The sequence below is a fragment of the Neofelis nebulosa genome, chromosome X, assembly GCF_028018385.1.
Source record: "Neofelis nebulosa isolate mNeoNeb1 chromosome X, mNeoNeb1.pri, whole genome shotgun sequence".
NCBI classification, from domain to species: domain Eukaryota; kingdom Metazoa; phylum Chordata; class Mammalia; order Carnivora; family Felidae; genus Neofelis; species Neofelis nebulosa.
This window is the reverse complement of record NC_080800.1, coordinates 26,266,526-26,278,297: the sequence shown is the minus strand read 5'-3', so window position 1 is coordinate 26,278,297 and position 11,772 is coordinate 26,266,526. Positions and strand designations below refer to the sequence as shown.

The 11,772-nt window shown below is 42.0% G+C and overlaps 1 pseudogene; it reads right to left on the bottom strand.

Moving 5' to 3' along the window:
- Positions 1–334: 334 nt before the first annotated feature.
- On the bottom strand, positions 335–6,712 carry LOC131502040 (putative teratocarcinoma-derived growth factor 3; annotated as a pseudogene).
- Positions 6,713–11,772: the final 5,060 nt, after the last annotated feature.

The window sequence follows — 11,772 nt, the reverse complement described above, 5'->3', positions numbered from 1 at the left end:
CTTCCACCTTAGGGGTAGTCTTGAATAATCTGAAGACAGATTCAATGGGTTAAAGGAAAATAAGAAGAAGAAACCCTTGGCAGAAATACATGTATCAGGAACATAGAACTTGGTCACAACATAGATATGGCTGACTTTTTCTTAAAGAAGTTTCTTTGGAGAGGGCAGGGAGAGGAAAGTAGTTGGTATTTTAAGGAAATGTGAGGGACCATTATGAAAATCCGATCACTATTTCGAAGCAACTAACAAATGGTCATCTCTCAGTTAGGACATTGGAGGGACAGCCTTTGCAGGTCATGAAATCTGCATGACCAATGTTGCACGCAGGCGTTCATTACCAGTAACTTTGTATAGCAAGGCAGATGCCAGTTAGCAAAAAAAGTAGGGCCCGAAGACAGTGTTGATTCTGGAGTCCGGGAAACCAGGAAGTGCTCACCCATCATGTGGCCACCGAAAAGGGCAAAAGAGGGGACAATGTGCTTTACCACCCTGTGGGAGAAACGTCTGAGGAAAGCAGTGAAGCTGCCCATGCCAGCATTTACACCCGGAACATTTCTTAGGCAGCCAGGTGTCAGGGGGCACAGACTCACAGTTCTCTTTATGCAAATCGTGCTCACAGTTCTGGCCACAGATGGACGGAGGGCAGGCACAGGAGGACCAAAGCATGCAGGTTCCTCCATTCAGAGAGCAGCAACTCAGTGTCCTGAATTCCTATGGATGGCGCAAACTGGAAAAACCAATGATGAATTACAGGCTCCTCCTGTGACAGAATATTGTCATCTCTTAAGGCCACGTCTCCCTGAGAGGGACGTGCAAATTTATGGTAGCCCAACCCAGCAACGAATTCCAGTTCAAAGGCGTTGGAAATGGCCATGATCGAAATCACACCGGAAGAGAAGGGCTCCACCTTTCTGTGATCTACAGATCCTTAGCCAGGGACTCAGCCTTCCCGGGAACTCTCCTTCCTCAACTGTTCTTCTCAAACTTTTCCAAAAATTCTTGAAGAGGAGTAAATGCGGCCAGACTCATTTTACGAGGTCGGCATGATACCAAAATCAGATAAGGGTATCTCCAAAAAGGAAAAACCACAGACTAATATCCCTGATCAACATTGGGTAAAAATCCTCAGAAAGTCCACTGAATTCAACACTATGTTAAAAAGATCATGTACCATCATCAAGTGGGATTCATTCCAGGGATGCAAGGGTGGTTCAACATGTGAAATCAATCAACATGATATACCACATTAACAAAATGAAGGCTAAAAATCCCATGATCGTCTGCATAGATGCAGAAAAAGCATTTAATAAAATTCAACATCCATTTATGATAAGATTCTCAAGAAAGAAGGTATATAAAAAAGATAAAAACAGAGAGGGAGGCAAACCATAAGAGACTCTTAAATACAGAGAACAAACTGAGGATTGCTGGAGGGAAGGTGGCTGGAGGGAAGGTGGCTGGAGGGATGGGTTAAATGGATGATAGACATTAAGGAGGGCACTTTTTGGGTCTGGCACTGGGTGTCATGTGTAAGAGATGAATCATTGGGTTCTACTCCTGAAGGCAAGAGTACACTGTATGTTAACTAACTTGAATTTAAATAAGAAAGACTATATCTCAACATAATAAAGGCCATAAACGGCAAGCCCACGGCTAAGATCATACTTAACAGCGAAAAGCTAAAAGGTTTTTCTCTGAGATCAGAAAGAACACAAGGATGCCTCCTCTTTCCACTTTTATTCAACACAGCCTTGGAAGTCCTAGTCAGAGTAATAAAGCAAGAAAAAGAAACAAAAGCATCTAAAATGGAAAGGAAGAAGTAAAACTCTTAGTATTCATAATCAACATGATTTTATATGTAGAAAACCCCAATGACTCTACCAAAAACTGTGAGCATAAACAAATTCAACAGAGTTGCAAGATGGAAAATCAGTATATAAAAATCGATTGCATTTTATACAGTAACAACAAACTATGAGAGAAATTAAGAAAACAATCTCATTTACGATTACATCAAAAACAATAACATAACTAGAAATAAATTTAACCAAGGAAGTAAAATACCTATATACTAAAAACTATAGGACGCTGATAAAAGAAATTGAAGAAGACAGAAATAAATGAAAATATATTCATGCTCATGGACAGGAAGAATCTTGTTAAAATGTCCCCACTACCCAAAGCTCTCTACAGATTCAACGCAATCCCTACAGAAATTCCAAAGACCTTTTTCACAGAAATAGTACAAACAATCCTAAAATGTACATGCAATCCCCAAAAATCTCAAAGAGTTAAAGTCATCTTGAGAAAGAAGGACAAACCTGGAGGTACCATGCTCCTTGATTTCAAACCATTTTACCTAGCTCTAGTTACCAAAACAGTATGGGACTGGCATAAAAACAGACAAATAGACCAATGGAATAGAATAGAGACTCCAGAAATAAATCCACGCATATACGGTTAATTAACTGACAAGAAAGGAGGCAAGAATACACAATAGGTAGAAACGTAGACGGTGTTGGGAAAACTGGACGGCCCCATGTAAAAGAATGAAACTGGGCCACTATCTTTTTTTGAATGTTTATTTTTGAGAGAGAGACAGAGACAGAGCATGAGAGGGGGAGGGGCAGAGACAAAGGGAAACAAAGAGCTTGAAGCAGGCTCCAGGCTCTGAGCTGTCAGCACAGAGCCTGATCGTGGGGCTCAAACTCACAAACCGCGAGATCATGACCTGAGCCAAAGTCAGAAGCTTAACCGACTGAGCCACCCAGGCACCCTTGGACCACTGTCTTACAAGGTACACAAAAATTAACTCAAAATGGATTAAAGACTTGAATGTAAGTCCTGAAACCATAAAACTCCTAGTAGAAAATACAGGCAATAGGCTCCTTGGCATCAGTCTTGGTGACAAGTCTTTGGATTTGACACCAAAGCAAAGGCAACAAAAGCAAAAATAAACAACTGGAACTACATTAAAAAGCTTCTGCATAGAAAATGAAACCACCAACAAAAGAAAAAGGCAACCTACATAACGGAAGAAGATACTTGCAAGTCATATATTCAAAAAGGGTTATTATTCACAACACATTAAAAAACCTCATAGAAGTCTATAGTAAAAATCCATTGTTGCACTATGTGCTAACTAATTTGGATGTAAATTATTATTATTATTTTTGTTTAACGTTTATTTATGTTTGAGACAGAGAGAGACAGAGCATGAACAGGGGAGGGTCAGAGAGAGAGGGAGACACAGAATCGGAAGCAGGCTCCAGGCTCTGAGCGGTCAGCCCAGAGCCCGACGCGGGGCTCGAACTCACGGACCGCGAGATCATGACCTGAGCCGAAGTCGGACGCTTAACCGACCAAGCCACCCAGGCGTCCCTGGATGTAAATTATTAAAAAAATGAAAAAAAAAAAAAAGGATGATGTAGATTTCAAAAATAAATAAATAAAAAATAAATAAAATTTAAAAAAATCCCATTAACAAATGGGCAGAGGACCTAAACAGACATTTTTCCAAAGATGACATCCAGATGGCCAATAGACACATGAAAAGATGCTCAACGTCACTCATCATCAGGGAAATGCAAACCAAAACCACAGTGAGAAATCACCTCACTCCCATCAGAACGGCTGTTATCAAAAACACAAACAAGTGTGGGTGAGGATATGGAGAAAAAGGAACCTTTGTGCACTGTTAGTGGGAATTTAAATTGGCTCAGCCGCTGTGGACAACTGTATGGAAGTTTCTCAAAAAAACTAATCATGTGGGTTAAATGGGTGATGGGCATTAAGGGGGCACTTGTTGGGATGAATGCTGGGTGTCACGTAAGAGATGAATCACTGGGTTCTACCCCTGAAGCCAAGGCTACACTGTATGTTGACTAACTTGAATATAAATAAAAATAAATAAAATACTAATAATAAACTACCATAGCATCCAGCAATTCCATTTCTAGGTATTCACCCAAAGACAACAAAAACACTGAATCAAAAGGCTATATGTGCCCTATGTCTACTGCAGCATTATTTACAACAGCCAAAACACGGAAGCAACCTAAGTGTCCGTCAATAAATGAATGCATTAAAAATGTAGTACACAGACTCACACACACACACACACACACACACACACACGCACGCACAGGAATACTACTCAGCCAAAAAAAGAATGAAATCTTGCTATTTGTAACAACATGGAGAGACCTTCAGGGCATTATGTTCAATGAAATAAGTCACACAGGGAAAGATAAATGCCATATGATTTCACTTATATGTGATATGTAAAAAACACACAAATGAACAAGCAAAACAAAACTCAAAGATGCAGAGAAGAGACTGGTGATTGCCATCGTGGAGGGGTTTGGAGGTGGGTGAAATGGGAGAAGGGAGTCAGGAGGTACACACTTCCAGTCTAAAATAAATAAGTCAGGCAGAGGTAATGTATAGCATGATGACTATAGCCAACAATATTGTATTGCATATTACGTAACTTTTTACATAACTAGACTCACTGTGGTAATTATTCCATAGTGTGCACAAATATCAAATCATTATATTGTTCATCTGAAACTGGTATAACGTTTTGTGTCTATTACACTTCATATATATATATATATATATATATATATAAAATATATAAAAGAATATAGAACATATAAAAATATATAATAAATAAATAAAATAAATAAAAATAAAAAAATATATATTTATATATATATGTAAAATATATATATAATATATAAAAAAAGAAATTTTGGTTTAAAGGAAAAAATTTCACCTGAACAAAGATTAAATTAAACGATCTGGTCATCTTTCACCAAATCCAGAACTTTCCAGAGACTTTGAAATAATCACCTCTGCCTCCATACACATTGGGCAGATAACAATTATCATGGTTAGTTGAAATATTTTACTTTTTAATTATTTGCTTTATTCTATGCTTTTGAAATTTACAAAACCATCTTTTAATTCATCACTTCTCATATATTATAAACATATTTGATCCTTGAACAACACATGAGTTAGGGGTGCTGACTCCCCGTGCGGTTGAAAATCCATATATGATTTTGGAGTCCCCCAAAACTTTATTACTCACAGCTTACTGTTGACCAGAAGCCTTAACGATAACATAAAGAGTCAATTAACACATATCTTGTACGTTATATGTAGAATTTACTGTATTCTTAGGTTAAAGTAAGCTAGAAAAAAGAAAACATTATTAAGAAAATCATAAAGAAGAGAAAACGCAGTGCCGTATTTATTTATCAATATTAGAAGTTTATGTTGTGCTTATAAGATGAATGAATCGTCATAGAATTTTTATGGCCTGCAGTATTCCAGTCATATTGGTAATACAATTGTGGAAACATCGTTACTTGTTTTAAAAAGCCACTTGCCTGTGATGATAGGCTGAGAGGTTTCTCCAATCACGAGGGGCACACTGTACGTTGATGTAACTCTTCGAAAACAAAGGGAGAAAACGGTAAGAAAACGAATGCATTATCGTGTATGAAATATCACTCGTCTTCTTTCTGTGTAAGGGCAGGCTAACCGCTTCCCCACGAGCCTTACACACGATGTTCTACACGTAGGCAATGATCACGGCCATGACACAAGACGCCCCTTACATTTCTTGCTGTACACTTGTTAGATTTTCATACAAAGAGCCTCACACAGCTACGCAACAGGTAAGTTTCTTAACTATGCAGTATGATGATGACTTCCTGCTCATTAAGTGGCAGTGGATCACATAAAGGTCTTCATCCTTGGTGTCCTCAGGAGTGGGCTGGGGAGGAGGAGGAAGAGGAGGGTGGTCTTGCTGTGTCAGAGGTGACAGAGGCGGAAGGGAGGGGGAGTGAAATGAGAGGCATGGGAGTCAGGCACACTCAGTAGAGCTTTCTAGAAATACGTGCCAATTTCCGTCTGACTTTTAGGCTTTTTCGTGTCTCTGGGAACATCTGAAAACGTTTTCAAATGGTCCCAATCCTTCTTTCACCGTGTGCGTTCGCTGCAGTGCCCGTATCACGGAAGGGTCCATGGTGTACAAGAAGTCAAAAGCACTTCCGAACGACTGAAACCCTTCTGGCAGCCTGGCACCACTCCCTCTGTGTCTTCTTCCTCATCGGCTGGCACTGGTTTGGACGCACTCAGCTCCAGCAAGCGGTCTCTTGTTAATTCCTCTGGTGTGATGTCTCCTTGCTCTTGAACTTCCCCAAGACCCAGAGCTTGACACGCTTTACCCTCCCCCCACCCCCCACCTTTTTGCCACAGCCACAGTCTCTTTCATGATTTCCCGGACTGGCTCTGTGTAAATCCTGGGAAGTCACGCAAAACGTCTGGGCACAGTTTTCTCTAGTAGGAATTTACCATCTCGGGCTGATGGCTTTCGTGGCTTTTTCGGTAACCGCGATGGCATCTTCGATGTTGTAATCCTTCCAGACTTTCCTGGTGTTCTCTCTGTTGGGGTTCCCTTCCGTAGCTTTGATAGTCCTTCCCACGGAGTACGTGCGTAATGAGCTTTAAAGGTCCTCATGACCCCCTGATCTAGAGTCTGAATTAGAGAAATTGTGTTTGGGGGCAACCATTTTGATGCCTTTGGTGTTGAACTCACGGGGTTCTCGGTGGCCAGGGGCGCACTGGCCAATATGAAAAGAACTTCAAAAGGCAGTGCCTTACTGGCAGGGCACTTTTTGACTTTAGGGACAAGCATCGATGGAAGCAATCCAGAAAAAGTGTTCTCATTGTCCAGGCCTTCTCGTACAACTCAAAGACTGGCATCTGGTGTTTAGGTTTGCCGTTCAAGGCTTGGGGGTTAGCACCTTTATAGATGAGGACAGTCCTGACCAGAAACCCGACTGCATGTGCACAAAAGAGTAGTCTACCCCTTCCTGCCTTCAATCCTGGTCCTCGCGTCTCTTCCTTACTAATAAATATTCTTTGTGGCTTTTTTTTTTTTCTCAGAATGGAGTACTTTGTCTGCATTAAAAACCTGTTCAGGCAGATATCCTTTCTCCTCAATGATTTTCTTAATGCCGTCTGGGAACCTGTCTGCTGCCTCTTGGTCGACAGAACCTACTTCTCCTGTTATCTTGACATTTTTTAAGCCAGACCACTTTCTAAAAGTATCAACCCACCCTTTGCTGGTAATAAATTCTCCACTTTTAGATCCTTCTCCTTCCTTTTGCTTTAAGTTGTCATATAATGACTTCACTTTTTCTCAAATCAAATTATTATAATTTTTAATTTTTTAACATTTATTTATTTTTGAGAGAAAGAGAGACAGAATGCGAGCCAGGGAGGGGCAGAGAGAGAGGGAGACACAGAATCCAAAGCGGGCTTCAGGCTCTGAGCTGTCAGCATAGAGCCCGATGAGGGGCTCGAACCCACAAACTGTGAGATCACGACCTGAGCTGAAGTTGTTTGGTGAATCAATTGAACCACCCAGGCGCCCCTCAAATCATATTAGTATCTATAAGTAGGCTTTTCTTTTTTTATATATAAAATTTATTGTCAAATTGGTTTCCATACAACACCCAGTCCTCATCTCAATAGGTGCCCTCCTGCATGCCTATCACCCACTTTCCCCTCCCTCCCACCCCCCATCAACCCTCAGTGTATTCTGTTTTTAAGAATCTCTTACAGTTTGCCTCCTTCCTTCTCTGTAACTTTTTTTCCCCTTCCCCTCCCCCATGGTCTTCTGTTAAGTTTCCCAGGATCCACACAAGAGTGAAAGCATATGGAATCTGTCCTTCTCTGTATGACTTATTTCACTTAGCACAACACGTTCCAGTTCCATCCACGTTGCTACACAAGGCCAGATTTCATTCTTTCTCACTGCCAAGTAGTACTGCATTGTGTATATAAACCACAATTTCTTTATCCATTCATCAGTTGATGGACATTTAGGCTCTTTCCACAATTTGGCTATTGTTGAGAGTGCTGCTGTAAACATTGGGGTACAAGGGCCCCTATGCCTCAGCACTCCTGTATCCCTTGGGAAAATTCCTAGCAGTGCTATTGCTGGGTCATAGGGGTAGGTCTATTTTTAATTTTCTGAGGAACCTCCACACTGCTTTCCAGAGCGGCTGCGCCAGTTTGCATTCCCACCAACAGTGCAAGAGGGTTCCCGTTCCTCCACATCCTCTCCGGCATCTATCGTCTCCTGATTTGTTCATTTTGGCCACTCTGACTGGCGTGAGGTGGTATCTGAGTGTGGTTTTGATTTGTATTTCCCTGATGAGGAGCGACGTTGAGCATCTTTTCATGTGCCTGTTGGCCATCCGGATGCCTTCTTTAGAGAAGTGCCTATTCATGTCTTCTGTCCATTTATACACTGGATTATTTCTTTTTCGGGTGTGGAGTTTGGTGAGCTCTTTATAGATTTTGGATACTAGCCCTCTGTCTGACATGCCATTTGCAAATATCTTTCCCCATCCCGTAGGTTGCCTTTTAGTTTTGTTGACTGTTTCCTTTGCAGCGCAGAAGCTTTTTATCTTCATGAGGTCCCAATAGTTCATTTTTGCTTTTCATTCCCTTGCCTTTGGGGATGTGTCCAGTAAGAAATTGCTGCGGCTGAGGTCAGAGAGGTCTTTTCCTGCTTTCTCCTCTGGGGTTTTGATCATTTCCTGTCTCACATTCAGGTTCTTCGTCCATTTTGAGTTTATCTTTGTGAATGGTGTAAGTGGTCTAATTTCAACCTTCTGCATGTTGCTGTCCAGTTCTCCCAGCACCATTTGTTAAAGAGACTGTCTTTTTTCCATTGGATGTTCTTTCCTGCTTTGTCTTATAGCAATTCTGTACCCTCAAAGCAGCTGCATTTTCAATACGAGACAAAAAGGTATGGTGCCAAAAATGCAAGGTTTTCGTGCCTGCTGGTGCAGCCGCGGTGATGGCTTCATGTATTTCCTCCCCCCACCTTTTTTCTTACAATGGTCCTTAATGCTGGATTCCTTCATCTTGAGCTGGTGGGGCAACCACAGTTGCAGACCCCAATCTGTGGTACATACCAAGCAATTCAACCTTTTCTCGTAATGTCATGACTTCCCTCTGCTTCCTCGGAGCACTTGCAGCATCACTGGTGGCACTTTGTAAGGGTCCCCTGGTGTTATCCAAGGCTCATGGCATTGCACTAAACGCGATGAAAAATATGTGAGAACCGCGAGAGATCGCTTTTCACTGCAATATGCAATTTACTGCGGAGACAAACTGCTCACACAGAGATGATTAGCATCACACTGTTTGCAACAGATACTTGCAACACTCGAGCTCACAGCGACAGAAACGGGAGGTGGCTACGGAATGACTACAGCAGCACACCGTGTACTACGGTTAATTTTATGCAGTTAGGGTTTGATAGTGCATCTTTACGTTTGTTTACATTTCTCGACTGTAAATGGCACCTTGTATGGTCTGTAAGTGTGTGCAGCCATTTTGACAAGTTTTAACTTTGTATACTAGCTTTGCATATATTTTACAGCAGTAAATGATAAAATAGACTAGCCTCTGCAAACGCTTCATGCATTCATGACATACCCCCTTTCTTTTTATGTATCTATTTCTAGGCTATGTGGTTCATCTGCTAGCGTTTTCTTTCTTTTTTTTTTTTTTCCGACCTTTTTTATTTATTTTTGGGACAGAGAGAGACAGAGCATGAACGGGGGAGGGGCAGAGAGACAGGGAGACACAGAATCGGAAACAGGCTCCAGGCTCCGAGCCGTCGGCCCAGAGCCCGACGCGGGGCCCGAACTCACGGACCGCGAGATCGTGACCTGGCTGAAGTCGGACGCTTAACCGACTGCGCCACCCAGGCGCCCCAGCTAGCGTTTTCAAATTGTCACAAAATCTCCACAAATTTTTCCGATACACTTAATTTCAAAAAAACTATGATAAGTGGACTCGTGCCGTTCAAAGCCATGTTGTTCAAGGGGTCAACTGGACAATCCCAAATGAGGTGTTTCTGGAAAATTCCTTTTGAATTTCAATTTAGCTAGCAAGAGAGGAGCTTCTACGAAGCCCGGGTGACCATATCACATGTCTGCTACAAAGGAGGTTTGCAGAATTATCACACCTTCAGGCAGAGACTGGACTCCTTCATGAATGTGCCATGATTTCATTAATGGTGGCCACTCTTGGAATCCATTCTTCGCAGCTGCTTTGTAACAATATTTCCCATACCTACAGGTGCAAAGGAGTTTAATTCGGAATACAAAAGCCCCCTTGTAGAAACAGACTAGGGCCTACAAACATTTGATTCAGTCAGCTCATTGTTTAGAACAAATACTTGCCCTTTGTTTTTTTTTGTAATTTTTTTTGTTTTTAAAGTTTATTTATTTTTGAGACACAGAGAGACAGAGCACGAACAGGGGAGGGGCAGAGAGAGAGGGCGACACAGAATCGGAAGCAGGCTCCAGGCTCCGAGCTGTCAGCCCAGAGCCCGACACGGGGCTCAAACTCACGGACCGCGAGATCGTGACCTGAGCTGAAGTCGGACGCTTCACCGACCGAGCCAGCCAGGTGCCCCAAAATACCTGCCCTTTGAAATACATGTAACATGAAACACTATGACCTGCTTCTTTTCAAACAGAGGGAGAAACTTTGTGGATAAGGCTTCGTGAAATGTGCCTAATGGTTCATATGGGCCGGTATAAGAGAGAACGATGGTCTGGGGGCTTCAAGTCACTTTCTCTGTCGTTACCTCGTGTGGGACATCTGCTTATTTCCTTCCCCCTCTTTATATCTCATTTTCTTCACTGTGTGTGTGTCGTAGCAGTCATACCATTCGTCCAGAGTAGTTTTGACATTAGAAAGCGTTATAGTCAACTACCTCTGCTGTAACAAATCATCACAAATTTATTCTCTTTCAGCTTCTGGAGCCTGCCAGAATTCACTGCCTTCTCAGGTTCCTGGATTGTTCCGTCTTCAAAGCCAGCAGAATAGCGTCTTCACATCTCTCTCTGGTTGATCCTTCACATCACCTTTGCTCTTAAAGGACTCTTTTGACCTCAGTGGACGCACCCACATAATCCAGGATCACCTCCCCCTCTCCATCCTTGATAAAATGTGCAAGATCCTCTTTGCCCTGTAAGTAGCATTCGTAGATTCCAGGTGTTGGGCCCTGAGGGAGCCATCATCCAGGTGGCCACAGAGATGCGGCCTGTAAAGTCCCCACCAGGGACTAGGTGCACAAAAAACCGAACTACGTTCATTATGATAGGACATGAAATGTTAATTCAGCCGTGTGGTGCGGTGTCAGGGAACGATTCCATGATAAAATGACATTTTTCACGTTCCATCTCGTGGAGGAAACACCCAACTTATTTATTTTATGTTTCCCTTTCCAATTTTTCCTATTACAATAAAAGGAAGTCAGCGTGCTTTTGCAGATCAACCTCTGACTCACCGGTCAGCAAAAATATTGTGCATTTGTGTGGGCTTTTTGAAGGTGCTTTCTTTCGTTCTTCCAATCAGGCTGAAGAACTACGTAGGACACCGAGCGTCTGCAACCTAGTTGCATATGGAACAAGAGTCTGTGTATCTGTGGAGGCAAATTGAGACACAGATAGCAACTTTTCATCTGATTATTTTCATTTCATACTTTGCATATCTTGTTGCCACTTCTCTGTTATCTCATCCCGAACATACTTGAAGCCATTATTGGAAAAAAAAATAAAGGGCAACATTTTGTCAGCACGCCAACTCATGTGGAATAGTTATATTGAAGAGACTATCGCGTGAAGGCCTCAGTTTGGGACGGAGTTTAAATTACGGATT